The 26,394-nt window shown below is 42.0% G+C and overlaps 1 protein-coding gene and 1 pseudogene across 2 annotated transcripts in view; one reads left to right on the top strand and one right to left on the bottom strand.

Moving 5' to 3' along the window:
• Positions 1 to 26,394, bottom strand: part of C1QTNF3 (C1q and TNF related 3) — a 118,864-nt gene that overhangs the window by 66,544 nt on the left and 25,926 nt on the right. The window lies entirely within an intron of this gene.
• Positions 3,250 to 7,020, top strand: LOC149452391 (uncharacterized; annotated as a pseudogene).

Genomic DNA, 26,394 nt, shown 5'->3' with positions numbered 1-26,394 from the left:
CTTTTCTTAGAAGCAAGTAGGCAGCTTGCAGTTAACGCTTTTGTAATCTGTGGCCACACTTCTCTGACTGATTACACTAATGCACTTCAAACTGAACTTCTTCTGTTCCCCCAGTACTGTTCCCTTGTGCCCCTCCTCCTGACCCCCCCCCCCCCCCGTTATGGTGCCCTGGTGCTCCCCTGTACTCTTCGTTCCTGACTCCCCAGTACAGTGCCCTGGTATCCCTCTATACTTTTCCACTCTGGCCCCCTAGTATTGTGTCATGTTGCCCTCCTGAACTTTGCCCTCATGATCCTCCAGTACTGTGCCCTGGTACCCCCCCCATACTTTTTCCCTCCTTAACCCCCTGTAGAGTGCCCTTGTGCCCCCCGAATAAGACCTTCTTGAATGAGTTTCTATCCTTATTACGAGAAAACTTCAATACATACAGTATTTTAAAAATAAATTGTTACACACAGTATGTAAAGCACTGCATACATTGTTGGCACTAAAAACAGTATATTCCTGTAATAAATAAATAAGTTAACGATATGCTTCTTTTAGAACCACATTCATTTTAGATGAATGTCCTACTCCTAATTAAAGTACCTTCACTGCCTACTGTGCCTTACTGGGCACACAGTAAAACAAAAATTTGTCCCTGGAAACTTTTTTGAAATGTTGGCATGCGGTAGCATTACCAGTGCCTCTTAATGGAAATAATGGAAATACTTGTGCATACAAATTTGGGGGGGGGGGGGTGTCCACATATTTTGGTGTATGTGTCCTGTCTTACCTAACTAGAGATTTGTAATTCATATAGGCCAGTGACAGTAATTTCTGCATTGTTTCATTTTGGTCTACATCTCTCTGATCTTCTTTTGCTTTGCACGAGATGGACTCACTTTACATCTTGTTATGTTACAATTTGCTAAGAATTTTAGGACTTTGTATGACAGCTCCCCATCAAATAAAATACTGCAAAAGTAGACCAACATAAACAGCTGCTAAGATCCATGAAAATTGAGAAGACACGAAACGGATCTCATTTTAAAATTCATTTTATTCTGACAAGCTGAGTCTGAATCAATCAGAATGTATTTGTAATGTTGAACGTACCGTGTCCTGGGACCTCATTATTTATTCATTGATAGAACAAGCTATTATTTACTTAGGAAACTGTCCTTCTCAACTCCTACAACACACTTCATTTCTGTAGAGGGAATGTGTGCAGATGTGACAAGCATGCTTAACTAACCTCCAAATTTTTCTGTATCGGTAAGAATAAAAACTTTCCAGAGTTATTGATGGTGATTCAAATATTCTAAACAGACACGCCATCTAAGTGCAGCATTAAAACATTGATATTATGATAAAAACAAATTGGCAACTCATATGAAGTATTATATTCCCAAAAGTATTAGGACACCCCTCCAAATCATTGGATTCAGGTGTTCCAATCACCTCCATGGCCACAGGTGTATAAAATCAAGAACCTAGGCATGCAGACTGCTTCTACAAATATTTGTGAAAGAATGGGTCGCTCTCAGAAGCTCAGTGAATTCAAGCGTGGTACCGTGATAGGTTGCCACCTGGGCAATAAGTGCATCCGTGAAATGTCCTTGCTACTAAATATTCTACGGTCAACTGTTAGTGGTATTATAACAAAGTGGAAGCAACTGGGAACAACAGAAACTCAGCCACGAAGTGGTAGATAAAGTAAAATGACAGAGCGGGGTCAGCATATGCTGAAGGGCACAGTGCACAGAAGTCGCCAACTGTCTGCAGAGTCAGTAGCTAAAGACCTCCAAACTTCATGTGGCATTCAGATTAGCACAACAACAGTGCATAGAGAGCTTAATGGAATGGGTTTCCATGGCCGAGCAGCTGCATCCAAGCCTTACATCACCAAGTACAATGCAAAGTATTGGATGCAGTGGTGTAAAGCACACGGCCACTGGACTCTACAGCAGTGGAGACGTGTTCTCTGGTAGCGATGAATCATGCTTCTCTGTCTGGCAATCTGATGGATGTGTCTGGGTTTGGTGGTCACCAGGAAAACGGTACTTGCCTGACTGCATTGTACCAAGTGTAAAGTTTGGTGGAGGGGGGATTATGGTGTGAGGGTTGTTTTTCAGGGGTAGGGATTGGCCCCTTAGTTTCAGTGAAGGGAACTCTTAAGGCGTCAGCGACCAAGACATTTTGGACAATTTCATGCTCCCAACTTTGTGGGAACAGTTTGGGGATGGCGCCTCCCTGTTCCAACATGACTGCACACCAGTGCACAAAGCAAAGTCAATAAAGACATGGATGAGCGACTTTGGGGTGGAGGAACATGACTGGCCTGCACCTCAACCCAAAAGGTCACCTTTGGGATGAATTAGAGTGGCAACTGCAAGCCAGGCCTTCTTGTCCAACATCAGTGCCTGACCTCACAAATGTGTTTCTGGAAGAATTGTCAAACAACCCATAGACACACTCCTAAACCTTGTGGACAGCCTTCCCAGAAGAGTTGAAGCTGTTATAGCTGCAAAGGGTGGGGCCAACTCAATATTGAGCCCTATAGACAAAGACTGGAAATGTGCTTGTAAAGGCAGGCCGACCAATACTTTTGGCAATATAGTGTAAGTTTGTGAAGACATGTAGAGCATAAGAAATCAAGACATCCAGGAAACCCTGAAGCAGAGGCAGCACTGTCACCGGCCGGAAGCAAAAAATATTTGAAATATATTTAAAAAACATTCTTTCCAAATATATTGACATATATTTAAAGTACTAAAATTTTGGCTGTATTCAATATATTTCAAAATATATTTCAATACATATATATATATATATATATATATATATATATACTACATGTTGAAATTCGTTTTTTTTAATATATTCTTCAGATTTTTTTAACATATAAAAAAAGTAATTTTAACATATATTTTTACATATATTTGTAAATGCAGTCCAAAAATGTAGATTTGTCTTTTTTAAAGACATACAGTATATTTGAAAATGTATTTTTAAAAATATTTTTCAGATATTTTGTAATAAATACGCATTTCAACATACAGTACATATATATATATATATATATATATATATATATATATATATATTGAAATATATTTTGAAATATATTGAAAACGGCCAAAATATTTCAAATATATGTCAATATATTTGGGAAGAATATTTTTAAATATATTTAAAATATATGTTTCTTCCATGTGGGGAAGCTCAAAAAAAGTCCTGGTCAGGAGGAGACTTCAGGGGAACCCAATGGATTTTGGGGGACATTCTGAGGGGAAGTCTGCATATTTCGAGGTGTTCCTGCTTCATGGCTTGACCAATGGTAAGAACCTCTGTCAGGTTTTATTGATGTCTGAGTCCTTGTTTAGATGATTGTTCATTTCATGGCACTTGGAGAGCATTGTCATCTGGGCAGGAAGTAAGACCAGACAATAATAAAAAGCTAACACTGGTTCAAGCCCTCCCCTAAAAGTGCTATTACTGCTGCCTATGTCCCTCTTGGAGAGTTCTCCTTACATGCCATCACTGATGCAGGAAATGAACATTGTCCACTGAGAGTAGCAAAAACAGAGAGAGGTTTTAACCCCTTCGCACTCATGGCTTGACAAAAAAGCAGGAACATGTAGCCACGCCTTCAGGATGTCCCCCAGCATCTGACATCATCTATTGGGTTCCTCTGGAGTCTCCTCCCGACCATGAAGTTCTCTGAGCTTCTGATGCCTACCTGGCCAACAGAAGTTCTGCACAATCTCTGGATTGGAAGCCTCTGCTACAGGGTTCCCTGAATGTCCTGATTACTTATGCTCAGGGGCGGACTGACAACACATGGGGCCCCTGGGCAATAGGGGATCATGGGGCCCCTCTGTCCTTGCCCAAACTCAAAAAAGCCTATGAAAAAGGTACCAGGGGCATCTCATGGGGCCCCCTACTGACCTCGGGCCCTCGGGCAGTGCCCGAGTTTTCAAATGGTCAGTCCGCCCCTGCTTATGCTCTATATGCCTTCACAAACCTACTTCTTGAGAGTTGCAAATTTGTTTTATCATACAATAAATGTTGAGCCAGAAAGACGTATAGGATCTCATATATGGCCAAAAGTGTGTGAGCATCCCTCCAATGGTGTTTCCAGTGAAGAGTTAAAGTCAAACTATAAGTAAATCTTTTTTCATTTTGGATATAGTAAGGGAGGGTTGGGGAGATTTCCCTTTACTTTCTGTCCCATAGCCAAACAGAAAGCGATCGAAATCCCTCCAAAGTGAGGGAATTCCAAGGTATCACCAGACCTAGTGTCCCCATTGAAAGATTTCCTCTCCATCCCTGTTCTGGTGACAACCCACAACTTTGGATTTTCCTTCTCCATACACAGACACAGACAGCAGTAAAATCCTGACTGGTATTCTAATTCCTCTCCACTCTATCCAAAAGTAAAAAATACGTTTTGCCTTTAGTTCCACTTTAATGCTACAGCCTACAAAAACATTTGAGATAATTGTATCTTTTCTGGAGCGTATTTGATCATTTGATCATTACTAACTGGTGGTTAGATTTCAGCTTTTAGCTGTGGTTAGAGGAACTTATGTACCGCAGCTAAATTCAGACAATGCATCCCTATGGCCCATTCACACGCTGCGTTTAGAAATGATTTCATTACTTGCGGTTGGAAAAAATAAATTTGACTGCATCCAGGGCCGATTTATCTGTACATAACCACAGGTAATCGCAGTGCACTAATTCACCTACAGATAGCAGCGGCAAAAAAGCAAGAAAATCAACAGAAAGCACATCAGAATCACAAGGGATACCTGGGAATGACACAGGAAGTTGAAGGAAGGATAGAAGCAGAGAGGAACGATGGCGGCCCATGATATCTCTCATGAGGCCATTATAGCATTGGTGCACCACCAACCAGAGATATGGGACACTGAATGCCCAAGATACTCTGACTGAGTCATGAAGAGGCTGAAATAGGAGGATGTGTGCCGATTTCTAAGTCCAATCTGGGAAAATATTTCAGTAAATGAACAGGAGAACCGCAGTGAGTGAATCAATGTGTGAGGTGCATATACATGGGATCATTTGCCCATAGCAATCATACCTGAAAAATAGCAAATGCATTTTCCTATGGTAATTGTTTGCTATGGTGTCATATGGCTGTTTTAAAAGTCAGCAGCTACAGTTTTTGTAGCTGCTGACTTTTATTTTTCAGTTTAACTGGAATTCCGCTTTAATATTTTCTAATGGAATACATTGCAGGAAAGTCCCTGCGTGACCGCTACAAGAACAAACTCCATGAAGAGAAGTCTGCAGAGAGAAGTGGAGCACCTTCAACACGCCATCGGCCTAACCCCCATGCACAGGCCTTGTCATTTTTGAGGCGCAACACAGAGATGCGACCGTAAGTTTATGTAATTTTTTTTGCATCCAAGAAACTGTCTAATTTTAACGGGCAGCACAGTGGCTAAATCCCAACCACGGCACCACCTGCCTGGAGTTTGCATGTTCTCCCTGTGCCTGCATGGGTTTTCTCCCACACTCCAAAGATATTCTGGGATCAGGGGCAGACTGACCATTTGGAAACTCGGGCATTGCCCGAGGGCCCGGGGTCAGTAGGGGGCCCCATGAGATGCCCCTGGTACCTTTTTCATAGGCTTTTTTGAGTTTGGGCAAGGACACAGGGGCCCCATGATCCCCTATTGCCCGGGGGCCCCATGAGTTGTCAGTCCGCCCCTGGCTGGGAGGTTAATTAGATCCTGTCTAAATTGGCCCTAGTATGTGTATGTATGAATGTGAGTAGGGACCTTAGATTGTACATCCCTTGAGGGTCAGGGACTGATGTGAATGTACAACACACATATATATATTATATATATATATATATATATATGTAAAGCGCTGCGTAAACTGATGGCACTGTACAAGTACCTGAAATAAATAAAATAAAAATAAATAAACTACCTTATTATTTGCTCTATCTATGGATAATATTGTCTTCTGCTATCATCTGCAACACTCACTATTTCTGCATAGTATTCCTACTATCACTTCTTATCCTGGAGGCATCTGACCTCTTTTTTAAATGTTCTTTCAGCTATTGCTGGAGGGCAATCCTGTGGTTTACGCTATACCTGATTATAATTAAAAAAATTTAAACACTGAAAAAACGATATGGTTTGTAGAGAAATTATACATGAATCTTGATCCTCAATGTTGTATGCTATTATGTTTTCCTAGAACCGTCTCAAGCGTACCTGCAATAGTAAGGCGTGCAAGTATTTCATCAGACAGTGGAACGGAAGGTGAAGCAAACCAAGATACAAATGCAGAGACAGTTTCTACTGATGAAAATCAACCACCTACTCAAGCATTTCTTTCACAAATGTCACAATCACTCTGTTGTTACCTTCAGAAATGGCAGCTGGTGTTCATGCAGTGACATATTTGTAGAAAAGCATAATCTGTAGTCTCATTAAATTTACAGGAAAATATAGATAAGAGTGTCCAGTCAAGTATTCAAGAATATTTAATCGCCTACTTGAAGAATTGAAAAAACAATCGCAAGCTTCTGTCTCACAAGCTGACAATGAATTCTTGAATATCTCAGACCCTGGTGTGATGTTTTACAGAATGTTACTGTCTGTAAGGAGGTCCCTCCTGATAAGCGTACTGAAGTTAAAGGGGATTTATATGCATAGATTATGTTCATATTTTCAGCTTGCAAAGAGCAACACCCATTTCCTAGATTTCAGCCCTGGGCATTGGGTTTTAATACACCTAGTGGCTCTAAATCACTGCCCGGCCATCAATGTTATAACACTACACCTGCCACAAGCCACCCTTACTCAGGACCCCTATCAATGTACACACCTTTCCATGTAATCAGGGTTTTCAAAGAATGCATGAGCAGCCAAACCCATGTCATCCATCCTCATCTTATCCTCCCAATCTGATTCACCCATAGATGTTTGCAGGGAACCTAGCCATTCTTCCATACATTCCCCTTACCCACTTTATGAACACTTGTAGTTTTTTATTGCTTCTAATTTGTTATTTATATGCCTGTTTTATTTTTATATTGTAGTTAATCTGACTGATAACTTTGCTGTAAGCAACTAATCCAACTTCCTGCTCATTGTCTTTATTATATCCCCTCTAAAGACAGGTATTCATCATGGCATAGTCAAACTGCTTCCATTTAACCATTTCCACATCCCCTTTGTGTCCTCTGCTCCAGTCAAACTCCATCTTGTCTGCACACAGCCTGTAAAACCAAAATGTGTCCAAATAAGATGAATGACAGTATACTTTTCACTATTTACATTTCCTGTTTAATCTAGCCAAACCAATTCCTGATTTTTTGTAAAAAGAGAGGTTACCGACAGAAAATCACCACAGGCAGTTTATGATAAATTTGCAATTGATGCTTGATAACACTCAGCAGGATGTTGGACACACTTTGAAGTGTGATTGTGCATTTCAGAACCCAAGGTTATTAATAAAAAATAATGTTTTCAAGCAATACATGTGGCCACTGTAAACACTAACACACAGCTGTAAACTGCGCTCACAGCCCTTCTATGTGAAACAAAATATGTTTTTGCCATTACATGATGGGAATACTTGAACTTTTTGTGATTTCTGCAAGGGATTTTTGTGACTCACACCTGTACTACTGAATCAAAAAAGAGTTGCATACTTGCAACTAAAAAGCTTTCGAACTATTCCAAAGAGAATTTTTGTTGTATTATACATGCAAACACGTATGTTCAGGGTTTTGTATCTTTAAGACCTGAGGTCTTCTTTTTTTGTTTACAAGTGTGTTACTAGTTTACATAAAGCATACAAAAAATAAATCTAAAATAACTGGACAAAGGTGTTGACTTATTTTCAAATTTTATTTATCAAACTGTTAAAACTTGTATACTATACTGTAGCTCTATAACAATATAATAAAATGTACAAATGGTAAAAAATGTAAAATGGTACAGTAGTAGTAGTGACAACTGTACAAACTTGTGGTTTTATATTGCGATTAACAACGAATATGTGCATTATGCTGTTCAGCATTTCATGGTAAAAGCCCAATCTAAGCGGCCTTTTATCATGTGATCATCTGTGTCCAATCACTCTTGCCAGTTATTGTTACTACTTTCCATGCTGTCACAGCGTGAGGAAAATACTGCCAATAACTAACAAGTGCGAAAGGGGACATGTACACTGATAATTAGGGCACTGATTATCAGTGCAGCCCCAAAAGTGCCCAGCAGTGCTGCAAATCTGTGCCCAGCAGTGCTGCCAATCAGTGCCCATCGGTGCTGCCAGTCTGTGACTGTCAGTACTGCCAATCTGTGCCCGTCAATGCCATCAGTCAGTGCTGCCTATTAGTGCCCATCAGTGCCTCCTATCAGTGCTCATCAGTGCACATATCAATGCAGCCTCACTAGTGCCTCCTTATCAATGCCCACCAGTGCTGCCTCATCAGTGCAGCCTATCAGTGCCCATCAGTGCTGCCTATCAATGCCCATCAGTGCAGCATCATCGACACATATCAGTGAAGAAGAAAAATTACCTGTTTGCAACATTTTGTAATAGAAATTAAGAAAAAATATTTTTTTTCCAAAATTGTCTGTCTTTTATCATTTGTTTTGCAAAAAATAAATGCCTGTTTTCACGCAACAGTGATTTAATACCACCAAGAGAAAACCGCGTATATGTCATTCAAAGTGCAACAGCACTGAAAGCTGAAAACTGGTCGGGGCAGGAAGGGAGTAAAAGTGCCCAGTAGTAGATTAGTTACAGTAGAACTGAAAGCAAAACTTTTTTTTTATCCATTTTGGGAGAGGGTTACAGTATAACTCCAGCAAGGTTTGTATGAGGGGCTTTGTAAATTAGCTGGATGAACTTGCCAAGTCCTTGTCCCTCTTCTGTGTTTTCTAGGACACTAATCCTCCTTCTGCAGCTATACCCTCTGCCATATTGTGCCCCACTCAATTTCTTAGCCCTTCAAACAACATTTCTGCCCATTGACCTTTATATCCCCAAAGGAAGGAGTGTCCATACATACACAAGGTTGCTGCACTTTACTGGTGGCACTTGGAAAATGGCACAAAACAGTCACATCACAATAACATACATTCCAGAGTCACTTGGCAGTATATCACAAATCACATTTAGTGGACAATCTGCAGCAGTCATATGTGGAAGCATTTGCCGCACTTTAGGCAACCGTCTTCCCTCTGACAGTCTCGTTTCCTTCTTGGGAGCACCACAGTGTTGGGATCCATCTCCCTGTACACTATATCTGCAGCATTCTGCTCTCTTCAAACCGAGATTCACAAGTTAAGGCATTCTGCATCCAGGTGTTATACCCTGGTGCATTTAAATAAATGGGATCAGCAGGTATTTCCACTATGTCGGGAATGTGGTCAAGAATTGAGGACACTGTCCCAAATCTGGTGGTTCAGTTCCTAATTCGGGTATACTGAAGGTAAATCCTTGAACTGGTTGAAAGGATTTCACCTATCTCCCTCCTCTTTGACCTGTGGGTGGTCTTATTCTACAAAACCAAAATCTGAATCTCAAAATATAAAAAATAAACACTATCTCACTTTCTGAATGACTGCCACTGACAGAACCCTTACATCGGTGGAAGAAAAATGGTTAAAGCCTATTGCACCCTTAGAATCCACCAAATTTCACTTTCCTTATTGACTCCATTGCATTTCACAAAAATGGCAAAATTTCACGTAAATTTCCCTGTTTTCACCAACCTTTCTGAACAATGAAATCTCTAAATTTTTCTCATCCCTAAATTTAACCAGATTTTACAGAAAATTCTACATGTGGTACGGGAGGTCTCTCTACTTTCTAAAGAATTTGTTGTGCAACATTCCAAGAGTCTGGTTTTCTGCACAATGGGTATTTCCAGTCTCTGGGCTTCAATGGAGGCCATTCACATGGACAACTTTATTGGCATAGGTCATGTGATCTCAGCTGAAGGGGCTTAGGGAATTGGTGTCAGCTAGAGCCACTAACTGGCCTGCTCTGTTTCAACAGGTCTACCTTTCATCTAAGATCATATGCATATACACAGCAGTGGGAGCCAAGTATTTTCTGGTCCTACCCTTGATCCCTGAGATCAGATCAGATGAACAATAATCACATAACTGGTCACCATTGGAGTCCAAAGCAGTCTTTTATTACTGCCCCTGCAGTTGAGATCAATGCAAGGTAGTGCTTTCTGAAAGATTTGTGCATCTTTAATGGTTTCCTTTACCAAATATAACTTTAACGAACAATTTTATCTTTGATACAAGCTGTCTTTTACTGAATGCAGCTACCGCCTGAGTGCAGCCCACTCGGACCGATACTCCCCTTGTCCTCAATCAAGTGATCTTCAGTGTCTAGCCCTGCCGGGCACCACACAAAAATATACTTTTTGGTCCCCTTCAGCCTGCTCATGCTTGCTGCTGCTTCATCCTTTTTTTTTGGGTAGCCATACATATGGCAGCCTCCAGCACTCTTGCAGATTATTGCTCTCCCCATAGGAAAAAATCTTGGCAGGTCATGCATGCTCAAGAGGTCCAAAAACATTTTCAATAGCAAGGCTATGTAGCACCTTCTGGGGTCACACAGTAAAAATCAATAGATCACAGTTGGGGGGCTCTGGGTAGAATGGGAGCACTGGGGATTGGGTGGGGAGGGGCCCATGGTTGGGTTTTAAATTCTTGCAATGTCTACAACTCAACCAAAGCGATTGCTTTTTGGAAGTTGGAGTTTTTGATGCATTTCAGATCATATGCTATTCTGTCATCTTCTGTTATTTGAATTAGAATGTAGAATTCTGAATGTACTCCTTGACTTCCTCAATGAAATAAAAGCAAACAGGACAGGATGAGATTGTGACTCATTTTTCTTTTTTTAATTGGAAGGAATTCCCATTTTTTACTGTGCTACCATCATAAAGTAAACTTGTCCCTGGGCACACTGAACACCTTGTTCAAATCAAAACTTACATAACAGAGTAAATATTCTGTAACATTTAGTTCCATCCAGACTCTCCAAGGCTAGATGTGAATTCTTCATATTATTGACACATGTATTCCATTCACTGTAGGAGATTACAACCTGGAAGATGATAACACTGAGTGCTGTATTTAAGATACTGTAATTTGCATGTTTATTACTATAACCTTTTCCTTGTCACCGGCTCAGCTGTATATACTTTTGTTTGCTCCTTAATATGAATGAAATATACAGTAGAATGAGGGATATTGACTGAATTGGCGGATATCACAGATCTATGTGATGGCTGCAAGAAGTGCTGACATACAAGCTGATATTTGTAAATGCCACCACAAATGTCAAGCATAATATATGGCTAAAATAAAAAAGAAAAGAATGGCTTATTTACATACCTTCCACTACCCTAGTGGTAAATACAATATAAAGAACGCATATTGTTTTTGGATATATTTTCTAAACTTAATATATACAGGAATGGAAAATGTGATATTATCATAGTGCTTCTTCTTAATTTATCTAGCCAGGTAAATGTCAAACACTTTAGAGTATTTCATATTCACCTTCAGACATCAGGTGGAGTTCTACTGTAGGTTCCATTTTTGCATATATACCTGACTAACTGATTAGTTGAAAAAAAGGCAGTTGTTTAGAGAGCTCAGTAGCTCAATTTATATATGCACACACACACCTGAATGAGTCAGAGTAGTCACATTTCCCCCTTCTCTGCTCAATATAGTGTTAACGTGGTTCTAAAGGTGTAGCCGGGTGCAACTCTTCTGCCCCAACCCCAACTCCTACCTCCGTTACAGGGCCGCAACTCGTCTGCCCCAACCCCAACTCCTACCCCCGTTACAGGGCCACAACTGGAGACTCTCTCCTTTTATTTCCTGCTGAGAGAGGCTGCAGGCTTTCTTTCTGCCCCTGCTGTATAAAGATCGAAACTGTGTGTGCTGTAAATACAGAGCCGGCTCTACATATTTCCCCACTCACTCCCCTGCTCTCCCCACTCCCCTCTAGTAGTGCAAATTGGATCCAATCAGAGGGCGGGAGAGTCAGAGCCAAAAGGAAACCTTAGAAGAGGACTTGCTGTGCTGCAGAGCCCCGTGGGAGTTGTTCTTCAAGGGGGAGCTGCACCATCCTTGTTTATGGAGACTTATGGCTACTGGACTTCAGCTCCCACATATCCTTGCTGCTGGAGGAGGAAAGTTTCACCATTTTCCTGGGAAAACTGTGGGCAGTCCAGGGAAGAGAGCGGCAAGCACGGACCTGCTGTCATGGTCTGTGCCTCACATCAGAGGGACTGGAGCCATTAGAGAGCAGCTAAGATTACCTGTTGCTGTGCCTGTTCCCCCACATCAGGGAGAGGGGATAGACCTGCACCAGAGTCAGCTGGAACTTCCTTCAGAGATTGAGTAAAGAGGGTCAATTGCTGTAACTTCAAGGTCCTAGCTGAGAGAGGATCTGGGACCTGACTGCTGAGATCTGCTGTTCGCCAAGCCATTGCAACCTGATTAACCACCTGCCAGGGAGTGGTGAGCTGAGCTTTTTGTCCTAAACACCCGCCACACCAATTTTGCCCAAATGGAGACTGCTTCCATGAGCAGCTTTGCCCCTGTTATCCACTACCACTCTTAAAGGAACACTGCACCAAGTGCCAGCTACTTTCTACCACTTCGAGGGGTACATCGCACTAGAAATGCATACAAGTGCAAGTTAGTGATTTGTTGCCCTTTTGCCTGTTATAGTGCTCTTTTGCCTATGCATTTATCTGTTTGTTGATTTTGCACCATTTTGCATTGAATTGCCTTAATACATTGAATTGATTTACTGTCAAGCTGTTTGAGGCCTCATTGCTGTGCATTCTTAGAGTGGTAGACCGCTTTCTTAGCTCACTCTGTTCTCTCAGGACATGGAGCCATTGACTCCTACTGCTGTCAATCAAATCCTGTGATGAGGCAGTTGGGGGCGGGGCTGAGATGCACTGTCTCTGCCTATAGACATAGGCAGTGTGGCTCTGGACCAAGCCCACACAAGTAGCCCCATAGGAACTGGCTTTTTATGGGGGGACCTACCTGAGAGAAGGAGGCAGGAGCACTGGCGAGGGACCCCAAAAGAGGAGGATCAGGATCAGAATACCATTGCACAGAGCAGATAAGTATGACATGTTTATTATTTTAAAAAAAAGTAAAAGGTTTATAATCGCTTTAAGTTGAGAGAAAAAGTTTTTTAGTAAAATGAGCATTTTATATAAATATAACAAATAAATAGAAAAAAAAAATTAAATATCATATAAACATAAAAATAGAGCAGAATAGACCAAATCCATTTTTGACCCTCTTTAGGAATACTACTAACCTGAGGATCTCACGCTCAAAGCATTCATATGGATCAATGGAAATTTCTATGGGTTGGGCAGGCAGGAGTTAAAGAGCATTTGTGCTCCTCCGCTACTTAACACTACTACTGTAATATGTAACATGTGTTAGTTGAAAACACATTTTAAATTAAGCTAAAGCTGCAAAAAATAACTGGAAAGGCAGAATTTCACTAATACTGATCAGTGGAGGTTGTAGAAGGTATATGAAATATGATATTATATGGTATTTTTGCTTATTTGTTGAAGTTCATTTATGATTCAGTTGAACAGCTCACTCAGCAGTTACAGATGTTCATCCATCAGCTAAGCCACATGAATAGAATATTCTGTAAAACATGTCTTCCCATCTGGATTAAAATGTGTCTGCTTCCTTGTGAGGTCTGATATTCAGCCTTCTTCATGTATGATCCAACAGCTAAGAGTGTGTATAGATAACAATTATCTGATCTTGGCTGGTAAAAGATTTGGATTTCTTAAAGTGGGGAACTATACTGTTTGTTTGGTACAATTTGAGTTACTATTGCAGCATTTATCTGACAGAGGAGGAGAAGCAGTGAAACACAGCCATTGTTCACCAAGGGATTAACAAAATTGGGAGTTTTCATATCCCTAAACTTTTATTTGAAAATTAGAGATTTGGGCAACATTTTGCTGTTTTTGGAAAAGTTTTAGGAACAATGGGTATGGGGATATGTTTTTTCTTTTTGAAGCCCAAATGCAGTCAAAATTTAAAAAAAAAGAAATAAATTAGCACAAGCAACATAACTTAAGTCAGTAGAATATCTCCCTTGTGCTGATGCCCCCCCCCCCAATTGCCATAATCTTCCGGTGCAGCTGGGGGTTTATAAAACTGTGGGAGCTGTCACAGACTCTCACCAAGAGTGCCCGACTATGCCTCCCCTTTCTGCCCAGCTCCATCATTCATTGAAGCTGTACTGCAGCTTCTATGAATGAAAAGCGCTCTATGAATAGACGATGGGTAGATAATTAATAGATCTGCCTATAGATTGCTTTTCATTTATAGAAGCCGTAGTGTGGGTGGAAAGGGAGGGTGTAGTTGGGCAGTCTTGATGAAAGAAGTTCCCTCAGTTTTAATAACACCCTCCGCACAGGAAGATTACAGCAGTGGGAGTAGGGGCATAGATGGAAGAGGATTTCACTTAACAGAAGAGGCATCAGCACAAGGGACCCATTCTACTAACTATAAGTTATGTACCTTGTGCTAATTTCTGTGCTTTTATTTTGACTGCACATGGCTTTACTTTTATGTGTATGTAAACTCTAACAAGGAACTTCTCCCTTTGCTTCCTCTTTGGTCTTTTAGCTATACCACTGAAAGTGTTTTGTTAGATCTGTTCAATAAATGCAACAAAATACCTTGTGACCAAAAAATTACAACTTAAATAAAATGCAGCATGTCTCCATTGTAAAACAGCACATAATGTGAAACACACACAGCACACAGTTAACCCTTTGATCGCCCCAGATGTTAATCCCTTCCTGCCCAGTGTCATTAGTACAGTGTCAGTGCTTTTTATTAGCACTGATCACTGTATTGGTGTCACTGGGGAAGTCAGTGGCAGTTAGTCAGTGTCAGAATGCCCGCTGCAGTCCCGCTATAAGTTGCTGTTCACCACCATTACTAGTATAAAATAAAATAAAAATTCCAGTATATATACCACCATTTGATTAGCCATAACTTTCACATAAACCGGTTAATTCACACGTATTGGTATTGTATTTGTTTTAACAAAGACTTGTAGCACAATACATTTTGGCCTAAGTTTATGAAGCAATTAGATTTTTTTTACGTATTGGATATGTTTTTTATAGAAAAAAGTCAAAATATATATATTTTTTTTTCTAAATTCTCTGTCTTTTTTGTTTATAGCGCAAAAAATAAAAATGCAGAGGTTATCAAGTACCACTGGAAAAAACTCTATTTGTGGGAAAAAAGGACATTTCATTTATGTACAGTGTTGCATGACCGCGCAATTGTCAGTTAAAGTAACGCAGTGCCGTATCACAAAAAATTGCCTAGTCAGGAAGGGGGGTAAATACTCTGGAGGGCAAGTGGTTAAAGGTTTTAAAAAACAAATAAATGCAAATTTTTTTTCCAGAAAAAAATATGCATTTTTCTTTTTCAAATGAGCCTACAAAACATTGCAGCTGTGATCAGTGAATGGTGGGTGCAATGCTGGGCTCTTGTTGACTCGTCCTCCAGCTCTCTGTGAGGTACAGACTTTCACTTGGGGTAGATATAGATGTGTGTAATCAGCAGGTGGTGAGGAGGCAATATGGTGCACTCTCACCACCTCTTTTAACCATTTGCCTGAATGTGTTGTGTCCCGATCATTGCCCACCTATTGCTATATGTCCGGTAGATTTTTTTGCGGACGCAAAGCATCGCAACTGTGGCATATAAACACCCCAGTCCACTGCCTGAGGAGGCAATATGGTGCCTTCTCATCGCCTGTTTTAACCATTCACCTGATTATGTTGCGTTCCAATTGTCTCCCACCTATATATGTATACAGTTGCAAGAAAAAGTATGTGAACCCCTTGGGATTACGTGGAGTTTTGCATGAATTGGGCATAAAATGTGCTCTGAACATCATTTAAGTCACAACAATAGAAGAACACAGTCTGCTGAAAATAATACTACACAAACATTAGATGTTGCCATGGTTTAATTGCACATAACATCTAAAAATTCACAGTGCAGGGAGGAAAAAGTATGTGAGGCCCTAGCTTAATGACTTCTCCCAGAGCTAATTGGAGCCAGGAGTGAGCCAACCTTGACTCCAATCAGTGTGATGATATTGGATGTGTTGCTGACAACTGTCCTGCCCTTAAAAAACACACACCTGTTTTGGGTTTACTGGTTTCAAGAAGCACTGTCTGATGTGAACCATGCCTCGCAGAAAAGAGCTCTCAGAAGACCTACGATCAAGAATTGTTGACTTGCATGAAGCTGGAAAGGGTTACAAAAGTATCTCCAAAAGCCTTGATGTTCATGTGTCCACAGTAAGACAGACTGTCTACAAATGGAGAAAGTTTAGCACTGTTGCTACTCTCCCTAGGCATGGTCGTCCTGTAAAAATGACTGCAAGAGCACAGCGCAGAATGCTGCATGAGGTAAAGAAGAATCCCAGAGTGTCAGCTAAAGACCTACAGAAATCTCTGGCACATGCTAACATTTTTGTTGACACATCTACAATAAGGAAAACATTAAACAAGAATGGAGTACATGGGAGGACACCACGGAGGAAGCCATTGCTGTCCAAAAAAAATATTGCAGCACGTTTGAAGTTTTTAAAAGAGCACCTGGATGTTCCACAGCAATACTGGCAAAATATACTGTGGACAGATGAAACCAAGATTGAGTTGTTTGGGAAGAACACACAACACTATGTGTGGAGAAAAAAAGGCACAGCACACCAACATCAAAACCTCATCCCCACTGTAAAATATGGCGCAGGGAGCATCATGGTTTGGGGCTGCTTTGCTGCCTCAGGGCCTGGACGGATTGTTGTCATTGATGGGAAAATGAATTCCAGAGTTTATCAAGACATTTTGCAGGAAAACGTACGACCATCTGTCCGCCAACTGAAGCACCGCAGAGGATGGGTGATGCAACAGGACAATGACCCAAAGCATACAAGTCATTCAACAAAACAATGGCTGCAACAGCACAGAATACGCCTTCTGGAGTGGCCCAGTCAGAGTCCTGACCTCAACCCCATTGAAATGCTGTGGCATGACCTTAAGAGAGCGATTCTCACCAGACATACCAAGAATATTGCTACACTGAAACAGTTTTGTGAAGAGGAGTGGTCCAAAATTACTCCAGATCGTTGTGCAGGTCTGATCTGCAACTACAGGAAACGTTTGGTTGAGGTTATTGCTGCCAAAGGAGGGTCAACCAGTTATTAAGTCCAAAGGTTCACATACTTTTTCCTCCCTGCACTGTGAATGTTTACATGTTATGTGCAATTAAACCATGGCAACATCTACTGTTTGTGTAGTATTATGTTCAGCAGACTGTGTTCTTCTATTGTTGTGACTTAGATGACGTTCAGAGCACATTTTACGCCCAATTCATGCAAAACTCCACGTAATCCCAAGGGGTTCACCTACTTTTTCTTGCAACTGTATGTGTCCGGTAGTTTTTGTCGTGGGTGCAAAGCATTGCAGCTGTAAACAACCCTGTCCACTGGGGTGGACTTAAAGGAGGTGGTTAAAACACAGCTCCAACATGCATTTTTACTGCCCCAACCTCATGTCTAAATAAGACCTTAGAGAACCACTGGAGTAGTGTTAATGGACTACAAGTGCAGTGACCACAGTGGCAAACGGGATATGTAGTCTATTGATTCACAGATCAAAAGTGACAGTACTGCATAGGAGAAGAAACTGCTGTCAAGGGGGAAGGGAAAGCTTTGGGGGGGAAGCCCAATTGCAGGATGTTACATGTTACACCTTAAATGTAACATGGTATAAAAGATGGCCTTGACCTTCATAGAAAATCCATTATAATCTCTGAGATCAGTATTATGGGTGCACCCTGGACTGAATTTATTTTGTATTATAAAAAGTTATAAAAATTGTAATAACTTAAAAAACTAAAATTAAACAGATCCCCAAAACATTACCATTTCCCTTTAAGAAGCTGAAATGTGCTGTATATTAATTTCCGATTTTATTGTATACACTGTATAAGTAGAAGTAGGGTTATTCATTCTTCACGCTCATCCTAACACACAAGGAGAAAATATTCTTAGCACGTGTATTCCCATGTTTTCGCTCCAGAGAAATAGCTCAAATGAAATCACTGGCTTTGACGGTCCTAATAATCCTGAGCCTTTTTATAGAGTGTTTTAGATGAATTGAGACTGACTGGTTTTCCCTCTGGAGACCGTACTCACTCATAAAGTTCGGAAATCCTTGTCAGCCTAGTAAAATGACGACATTTGATCTAGTTGACAAACTCCATGTACCTTGCCTCGAATCCAGTCATGGCTCACTGCATATAAACAGTATTCTCTCAGCAATAAAACCAAAAGGCAGTCAACAAAAAAAAATGATAGTCTTTTACAGAGGCAGAATCATAAAAACATGGAATATAAACTTGTATAGAATTGCCGATTATGGGATACCAACATTGGGATTAATTTTGTGAACCCGTAAAGAAGTTTTTTTTTTCTTGTGGACTCTGAAGTGTTGAAGAACATACTGGCTCCTTTTGTTTGGTAGATCTAGCAGCAAAATCATTCCATCAGAATGTCATCCTCATATTCCCAACATCCATTAAAAAGCAATTAATCTATAAATGAAGGTTAAATTGGTGAAAATTGGAAGTTTTTTTAATGGCTAGGGTTTGTGGGTAGAATGATCCAACATATCAGTAAAAACCCAAAGGTATAATTACCTTTCAGTAAATTAATATCAGTAAGGTATAATTACAGGTATAATTACAGTAGATGTCCAACACTCAACTATTGGTAGTGCACTCCCTTCCTACATGGGGTGATTTGGAGCAAAATGAAATGTCCATAATTAGGTCCATAGTCCCATGGGGGGGGTAGGGGGTGAAAAGGGCATGATTGGGGGTAGGAGAAGAGAGAAGGGGGGACAAGGGCTACTCAGTAGATCCAGTAGAAAGACCACGAGGGATCAAGGAATGGTTAATACCTAAAGGCAGCCTCCAAAGTAGAGCAGAAGCAGATCTCCAATGTCACAAGTAAAAAAAGAATGAAAGAAGGCAAGAATGAAAGAAGTGGACAACTATATCATTCCGAGATCTTAAAGAATCCATTCTCTTTTTGAACTTCAGATCCAGCTTGAGCCTTCTCAGCTTAAGATTTTCCAAATCCTTAAACACCATTCTCCAAAAACAGAAACTGATGCCGCTATACTGTATATATAGATTCCTTCTTACAACCTGTGGTATCTCCCATTCCTTCGTTCTTGAAGGATACCACTCAGGTGATTAACATACATAATACTATTGAGTGGAAGGATAGTTAAATTTTGGCCACAGCTGATGTGGCTTCACTTTTCACCATTATTTCACATGAACACGGGAGAGAAGCTGTGGATTGTTTCCTTCAGAGGGATGTTACGCTGAAGGGGCCACAACGAGAGTTTATTCTCTCTTTATTAGATTTTGTGATGGGCAACAACTACATTTGGTTTAAGGGCTCATATTTTTTGCAAAATAGGGGAGTGACCGTGGGTGCAAAATTTGCGCCTAGTATGGCCAACTTGTTTATGGTCAAATGGGAGGAGGACGTCATCTATAAGGAACAGAGGCCCGAGTTTGTGCTCTGGAAAGACATATAGATGACATCCTCCTCCTTTGTGAGGGTGATCTTGCTTCTCTTGATCAGTATATTGGCCATCTTAATTCGAACGATTGAGGTATCATCCTTCAACATGAGGCCAGTAAAACTGAGATCCATTTTTGGATCTCACCATTAAAATCCAAAATGGAGTGATTGTGACCTCTACATTTTTTAAAGAAACAGACCGTAATGGTTATATTGATGTTAAGAGCTGTCATCACTCTGCATGGCTCAAGTCAGTTCCAAAGAGTCAATGTTATAGGTTGAAAAGAAATTGTACCTATCGTGTAGTGTGGAGCCACACCATGTGACGTCATCACGCTCTGGAGGGACAGTGGCCATCTTGTTGGTTTGAAAATTACTACAGTGTTACTGTTATGCTGTTTCAAATGCTTGCTATGTAAGTGCAATTTGAATAAATTGTTTGGAGCAATTAACTTACTACACTATGAGCTGGCAATTCTTCTTTTCATGTGGTATTGTGGTTGCCTGAGGGGAAGTTTGCTATCTGAATGTTTATTTGGAGAAATATCCCAGATTGCTCTGTGAGTGTTGTCCATGCAAGACCGGTTGCAGTACCAGCAGGATTTATTACACTGCTCATCTTGGCCGACACTCTGGGTGGTCAGTTTTCCTGGTTAGAGGTCAATTTATTTGGGTGGAAGGTGATGGTCTCCTCCTTGGATTGGAACTCTCTTTTCTATGCACAGGTTTCTGCTTTCACATATGGGAATCCCACATGGACTTTGTTGTCACTTATGTATATTTATTTCCATTTTTGTGAATGGGAGATTTATGTTCAATTAGCGCTGCAATTGTTTATCTCATGGACTACAGATGTGTCTTATTTTATCCTTCCCAATGTGAATGTTCATTTACACTATTGTTTACAATTAAAGTAACGGTCTGCACTCAGTGGTACCTTCTTTCATACCTTTTTTACAAGTGCACTCTCTTCCACCTTGGGTGCCCCCCATTCTTCAGCTGTATTTTATGCTTACCTTTTCCAGGTGTCTTCAGGTTGATCACATGGTATCCAGGGTCCTCTTCCTTTTTGGACCTTCTCCTGCTGTAGAGGTCCTCAATGATGCAGCTGATGCAGGTGACTGCTATGATGACACCAGCACAGCTCACTGTATTATTGTGTGTGAGGGGCTTCATGGGAACAACTCCTGGGGGATAGGTCCTTGGCCAGCTACACTCACAAGATGTCCTCCATTTACCAGGACTTATAGTAGTGGAAAGGAAATACAGCACTGGAGACTGGTGAGTATTGCAGCCAGAGCAACTTTTCTATTTGTTTAAACTGCTGAGGCACCAGTTCTTTTTTTAATTGTGCCTGGAGTTTGGCTTTAAATTAGCATTTTATGCATTTTTGGACCCTCAGTATGGTTCAGAGTTCCATTGCTGGAGCAGTTGTAGGCAAAAAAACACTAATACCCAAAGCTAGCTAGGCTACCCTCTTTCACACAGAAAATGTCCTTGGTTTACTGCTCCCAACCTGTCTTGGTAACTTATGACAATACTGCTGAATTTTAAAATTAGGACACTTACCTGTCCAAGGATCCAGTGCTGTCCTCACCTGGACCAGTTCTTCACCAGTCTTCAGGCCACCAAAGCCGGTATGTTTACTAAGGGAAGCCGGATGTGACTCCTTGTGGCTTCACAGTCAGCTTCCCACTGTGCATGCGTGAGCTGCACTGTGCTTTGTGAATGGACATGCAGTGTTCTGGGACCTGTGACATGTCCCAGAAGGTTGTAGGCAGGGAGGGAGGGAGGGGGAAGAACTTCCGGTACCACTTGCTTAGGAGGTCAGAGCTGAAGTGGGAATGGGTACCTGCTAAACCTAGGTCCCTGCCCCCCTCCCCAAAAAAAATGGGAAAGGAGAGGGAAGGAGATGTTAAAATGGAACTTCCCAAGGATGAAGTTCTGCTTTAAGAAAAAAAAAAAGATGCCTCTTTGTCTCTGTAGTCTGTAGGCACAGACCTAATGAGCTGAATGGTAAACCTGCACCTAATCAGTTCAGATCAGTTGGCATCTGTGGTGACATTACTCTCACTCAGGGATTTTTGGTGCCAGTGATTTAGGCCATTATGTTTTGACAACCAGATCTTCATAATGAATATAATATATTCTGACATTGTTTTTGTACATAACATAGTGCTATTAGTATTACGGTTGAGGCTGTTGTTTGGTTAGGCTTAGATTCAGGATACATACTGTATTTCTTTAACCACTTCCCGTCTGGCCCATGTATATAAACGGCTGGACGGGAGCAATGCAGGGGCAGTTTGCCATTTATAAATGTACTCCCCGCTTCCATGCTTGTGAGCGCTCCCCGGGAGCGCGCAGCACCGCAATCCGGTGCCCGCTGTGTCTGGAGGACACAGTGGAACACCGATCGCTGTACGGGACCTCTGTGTGAGGTCCCGATCATGTGATCGCTGACTGGCCAATCAGTGATCACATGAATTGTAGTAAGCAAGATGTCACTTCTGACATCATTGCTTACTAGTAAAATCTGTGAATGATCACAGAGGTCACATGGTACAAGGTTATTCACAACAGCCTTGTAGGATGTGACAAGCTGTGACCAATCGCAGCTCGCATAGTATTTCTCAATAGCTTCAAGAATGCAGCCAGAGAGAAGAAGTGATTGCTTTTACAGCCTTTATGGGTGTAAAAGCAATCCGTGTTAAAAAAAAAATCTTCATCACCCCCCACAAGTAGTACAGTGTCACTATGGTGACACTGTACTGCTAGGGTGACAGTATGTTAAAATAAATAATATACATAATTTAAAAAATAAAATAAAAATGTAAAACAAAAATTGTAAAAATTATAATGTTTGGTTATAAACTAATTTGGGTTATTTTTTTTTGTTGCTAAAAAGATAACTGAATACATTTTGGCCAAGATTTTTGAAGAAAGATTATTTATTTGCAAAATTGTAAAAGAAAAACACTTTTCTTCAACATTTTTGGACTTTTTCATTTATATAGCAAAAAAAATAAAAATCTCATTGGTGAGGAGTGCGCATGCGCAGACGGCAGGACGGACATGCCGAGATAGACCTCCGTCTCCCCGTCGGGTGACACAGCAGTCCGTCCGCGGATCCCGGCCGGCACAACCACGCAGGAGGCACCGTGAGACATCCGTCTCCACGGCAACCCTGCTCAGACCCGTCCCGGCTTGATTGGCGGCAAGCAGGGAGCTGCGGCCCTGTCTCCACGGTGAGCGGAGCAGAGGCCCGCCCACCATCCTCTATTCTGAGCCCGCACAACACCGCAGGGCAAAGCGGGGGGGCTCCGATCGCAGTGGCAACCCCCCTCTCTGGAAATAAGATGGTTAGGGGAGCACCCCACCACCAAGCCCCACCACAACATAAATCTATTAAGGAGGCACTTGCAAAGGCCTCCTCCAAGATGGCCGCCGCCCCAGCACATAGCAGCAAGCAGGCTGCAAATTCATATGGCACCCTGCAGGATACACAGCCCAGTCGTCCCAGTGCATCAGAGGGTGAGTCTGATATTGACCCAGACACCCCAGCTCTCACTTCAGCGCCTGACCTTGCACCCCCTGACCTCCTTACACGCTTTGAGCAGATGTTACATAAAGCATTGCAGCAAACCTCTGACCGTATTACCGTTACACTGTCTAGAGAAATCCGCGAATTGGGACAGCGCACTGCTGACCTAGAGCTGAGAGTAGACGATCTTGAAGCCTCATTACAGACACAAACCGATGACCTCGACCTCTTACGTGATGAAAATGCAACGCTGCATGCACGCCTGGAGGACTTTGAAAATAGGGCAAGACGCTCAAACCTACGAATCCGTGGCCTCCCGGAATCGATTGTCGATGTCCAATCAACCATTACGGCGCTATTTCAAGAGCTTGCCCCTGCCATTCCAATCGAACGGCTAGAAATGGATAGGGTTCATAGGGCATTAGCCACACGGCGCCCCGATGGCAGGCTGCGTGACATTATAGCCAAACTCCATTTTTACCGCACCAAAGAGCAACTCCTACAAGCGGCCCGTAACGCGGAATCTTTACAATTTCAAGGCCATATCTACCAGCTATTTCAGGACCTCTGCCCTACAACGATCACTAAACGCAGGGCTATGAAACCCCATCTGCAAACACTCCAACAACACGCCATACCATACAAATGGAGCTTCCCCTTCACCATACGGTTCCGATATCAAACTCAGGACTACACCTGCAAAACTCCCGAAGACCTGCTGGACACCCTGCGGAAACTTCAGCTACACTCTCCAACAACACCATCAGAGGGCTCCAAACGGAGATCCACATCCTGCTCACCGCGGAAATCTTATCCCACACGCTCCACCGATAGTCAGCTCAGTATCCACAAACGAGGGCATTTTTCCTCACCAGGCACTTCTTCACAAGATACCATGGACTGAACCGCGTCCTTCAACTTTTCCTTTACCACGTACACCAGGTTATGTATCTTTTAGCTAGCGTTGAAGACGTCTCCCAGGGTTCTTATCTTCCCTGCCTCATGCTCTGATGCAAACGCTGTGTACCCCTACACAAGTCCTCACTTTTGGAAAGCTCTTATCTTTTGGCTTTCCCGTCAGCGGACGATTGAATTAACTTTTTGTCTCTCCTACGTTCTTGAGAGCCTGTTGAATCGTATATAAAGTTTACTTTTCTTTCTTATATTGTTTTACCTAGGTTATATCTTAGGTTGTGCTTGGGGACCCCAGCTCTGGCGGCATAGGATGCCGTCTCTTTCCCTTCTTATTGGTCCACCACCATGACCTATGCCGCCCGAGCTCAGGACCCCCGAATTGTTTGGGAATATATTTACTACTTTTTTTTCCCGGGATCTCTTTGCTATATATATATTTAAATGCTGTCATCCCCACGGCCCGCGTATCTGTGTACTCTCCACTAGCCCTTGTGCTATTGTTTATTTAATAGCACCTGGGCTATCACCGTTCCTCGGATCACCCTGATTCTGGGTGTACCCGGGGACCACTTCTTTGGCCTAAAATGGCCCCTTATACCCTTTTACTGATACTGATAGCCATCAGGCTATCTTACACAGTGACTACCAAACTCTCCCCAAACAGGTTATACTTTATCATATAATTCACCTTGCACTCTCCCAATGGGCCCGTTAAACATTCTCACCCTGAACATTCAGGGCCTCAACACACCGCAGAAACGCAACAAAGCCTTCAGTGCTTTTGCATCATTTAAGGCCCATGTGGTTTGCCTGCAAGAAACACACTATACTCCCAAATCTACACCTAAGTCTTTCGGCCCTCATTACCCACAGGTCTACACAGCCTCAGCTACGACTAAATGTAGAGGGGTACTAATCGCTTTCCACCGCACCACACCCTTCACACTATGCAGTGAAATCAAAGACCCAGAGGGTCGATATCTCCTACTAACAGGACAACTTCTAGACACAGACGTCACCATAGTTTCATACTATGCTCCGAACCAAGGCCCCTTACCATTTCTTTTCCACCTATTTTCGATAATAGATCACCACAAGCAAGGTACTCTGCTTGTCTGCGGAGACTCAAACTGCACCCTATATCCCTTTCTTGACAAATCTCCTCAACCTTCCCCCCTCCCTACTTCCAGGCAAACCCTTCAAGCCGTACTACAGTGTCACTCCATGATAGACACCTGGAGGGAACTGAACCCAATACAGCGCCAATATACTTTCTACTCCCACCCCCATAAGTCTTTTTCTAGGATAGATCATGTTCTCATAACTGCCAGCTCCTCCCCCCGGCTCCTGACCTCTGAAATACTACCAATCCCTTGGTCAGACCATAGCGCAGTATTTACGTCCATGGCCTCTTTAGCCCCATCTTATACTGATCCCTCTTGGATCTTTAACGACAACTTACTAGCAAACCCAACCCACAGCTCAGAAATCGAAGCCGCTCTTAAAGACTACATATCCATGAACCAAACACCCGAAATTTCTCCACTTCTCCTCTGGGAAGCGCACAAACCGGTTATACGAGGCTTCTGTATTAGCAAAGCTTCCTTTTTAAATAAAGCGAAAAGACAGCAATGTCTTTCTCTGGAACGAACCTATAACCAATCCCATCAAGCCTTCCAAGCAACCCCTACGCCGGCTAATCGTGAAGCTTTAGAGCAAGCTCGATTAGCTCTTGACCTTTTTCTCACAGACAAGGTGGAGCTTTCACTTCGCAGATCTCGGCACAAATACTACACAAAAGCAAATAAACCCAATACCTTTCTAGCTCTTTCGCTTCGAAGGCTTGATCAGATTACTACCAACCTCCTTTAAATTATGGACCTCTACGAACCTTCTCCGCACTCATCATTTCCTACAGAGGAACAAATTCAAATCCTTCACCTCATTACAGGAAACACATAACCTCCCAGCATCTGAAATATTCAGGTATTTACAATTACAACACTTTTATGGCCCCTACTCTGCGACATCTACACAAACTAACACCATGTCCCCCTTTGAGCGGGCCTGCCATAAAGACCCCCATAGACGCGGCCTCATTTCATGCCTGTATGCTATACTCACCACATCCCCCCCTTCATATATCAACAGATGGGAAACAGACCTAAACCAACAATTAGACCCGTCAGACTGGGACCACATCTGGG

Source organism: Staurois parvus, unplaced genomic scaffold, assembly GCF_062004578.1.
Source record: "Staurois parvus isolate SC_StPar_1 unplaced genomic scaffold, SC_StPar_1.0 ptg000475l, whole genome shotgun sequence".
NCBI lineage: Eukaryota > Metazoa > Chordata > Amphibia > Anura > Ranidae > Staurois > Staurois parvus.
The sequence above is the reverse complement of the archived record's forward strand: the minus strand, read 5'-3'. Positions and strand labels throughout refer to the sequence as shown.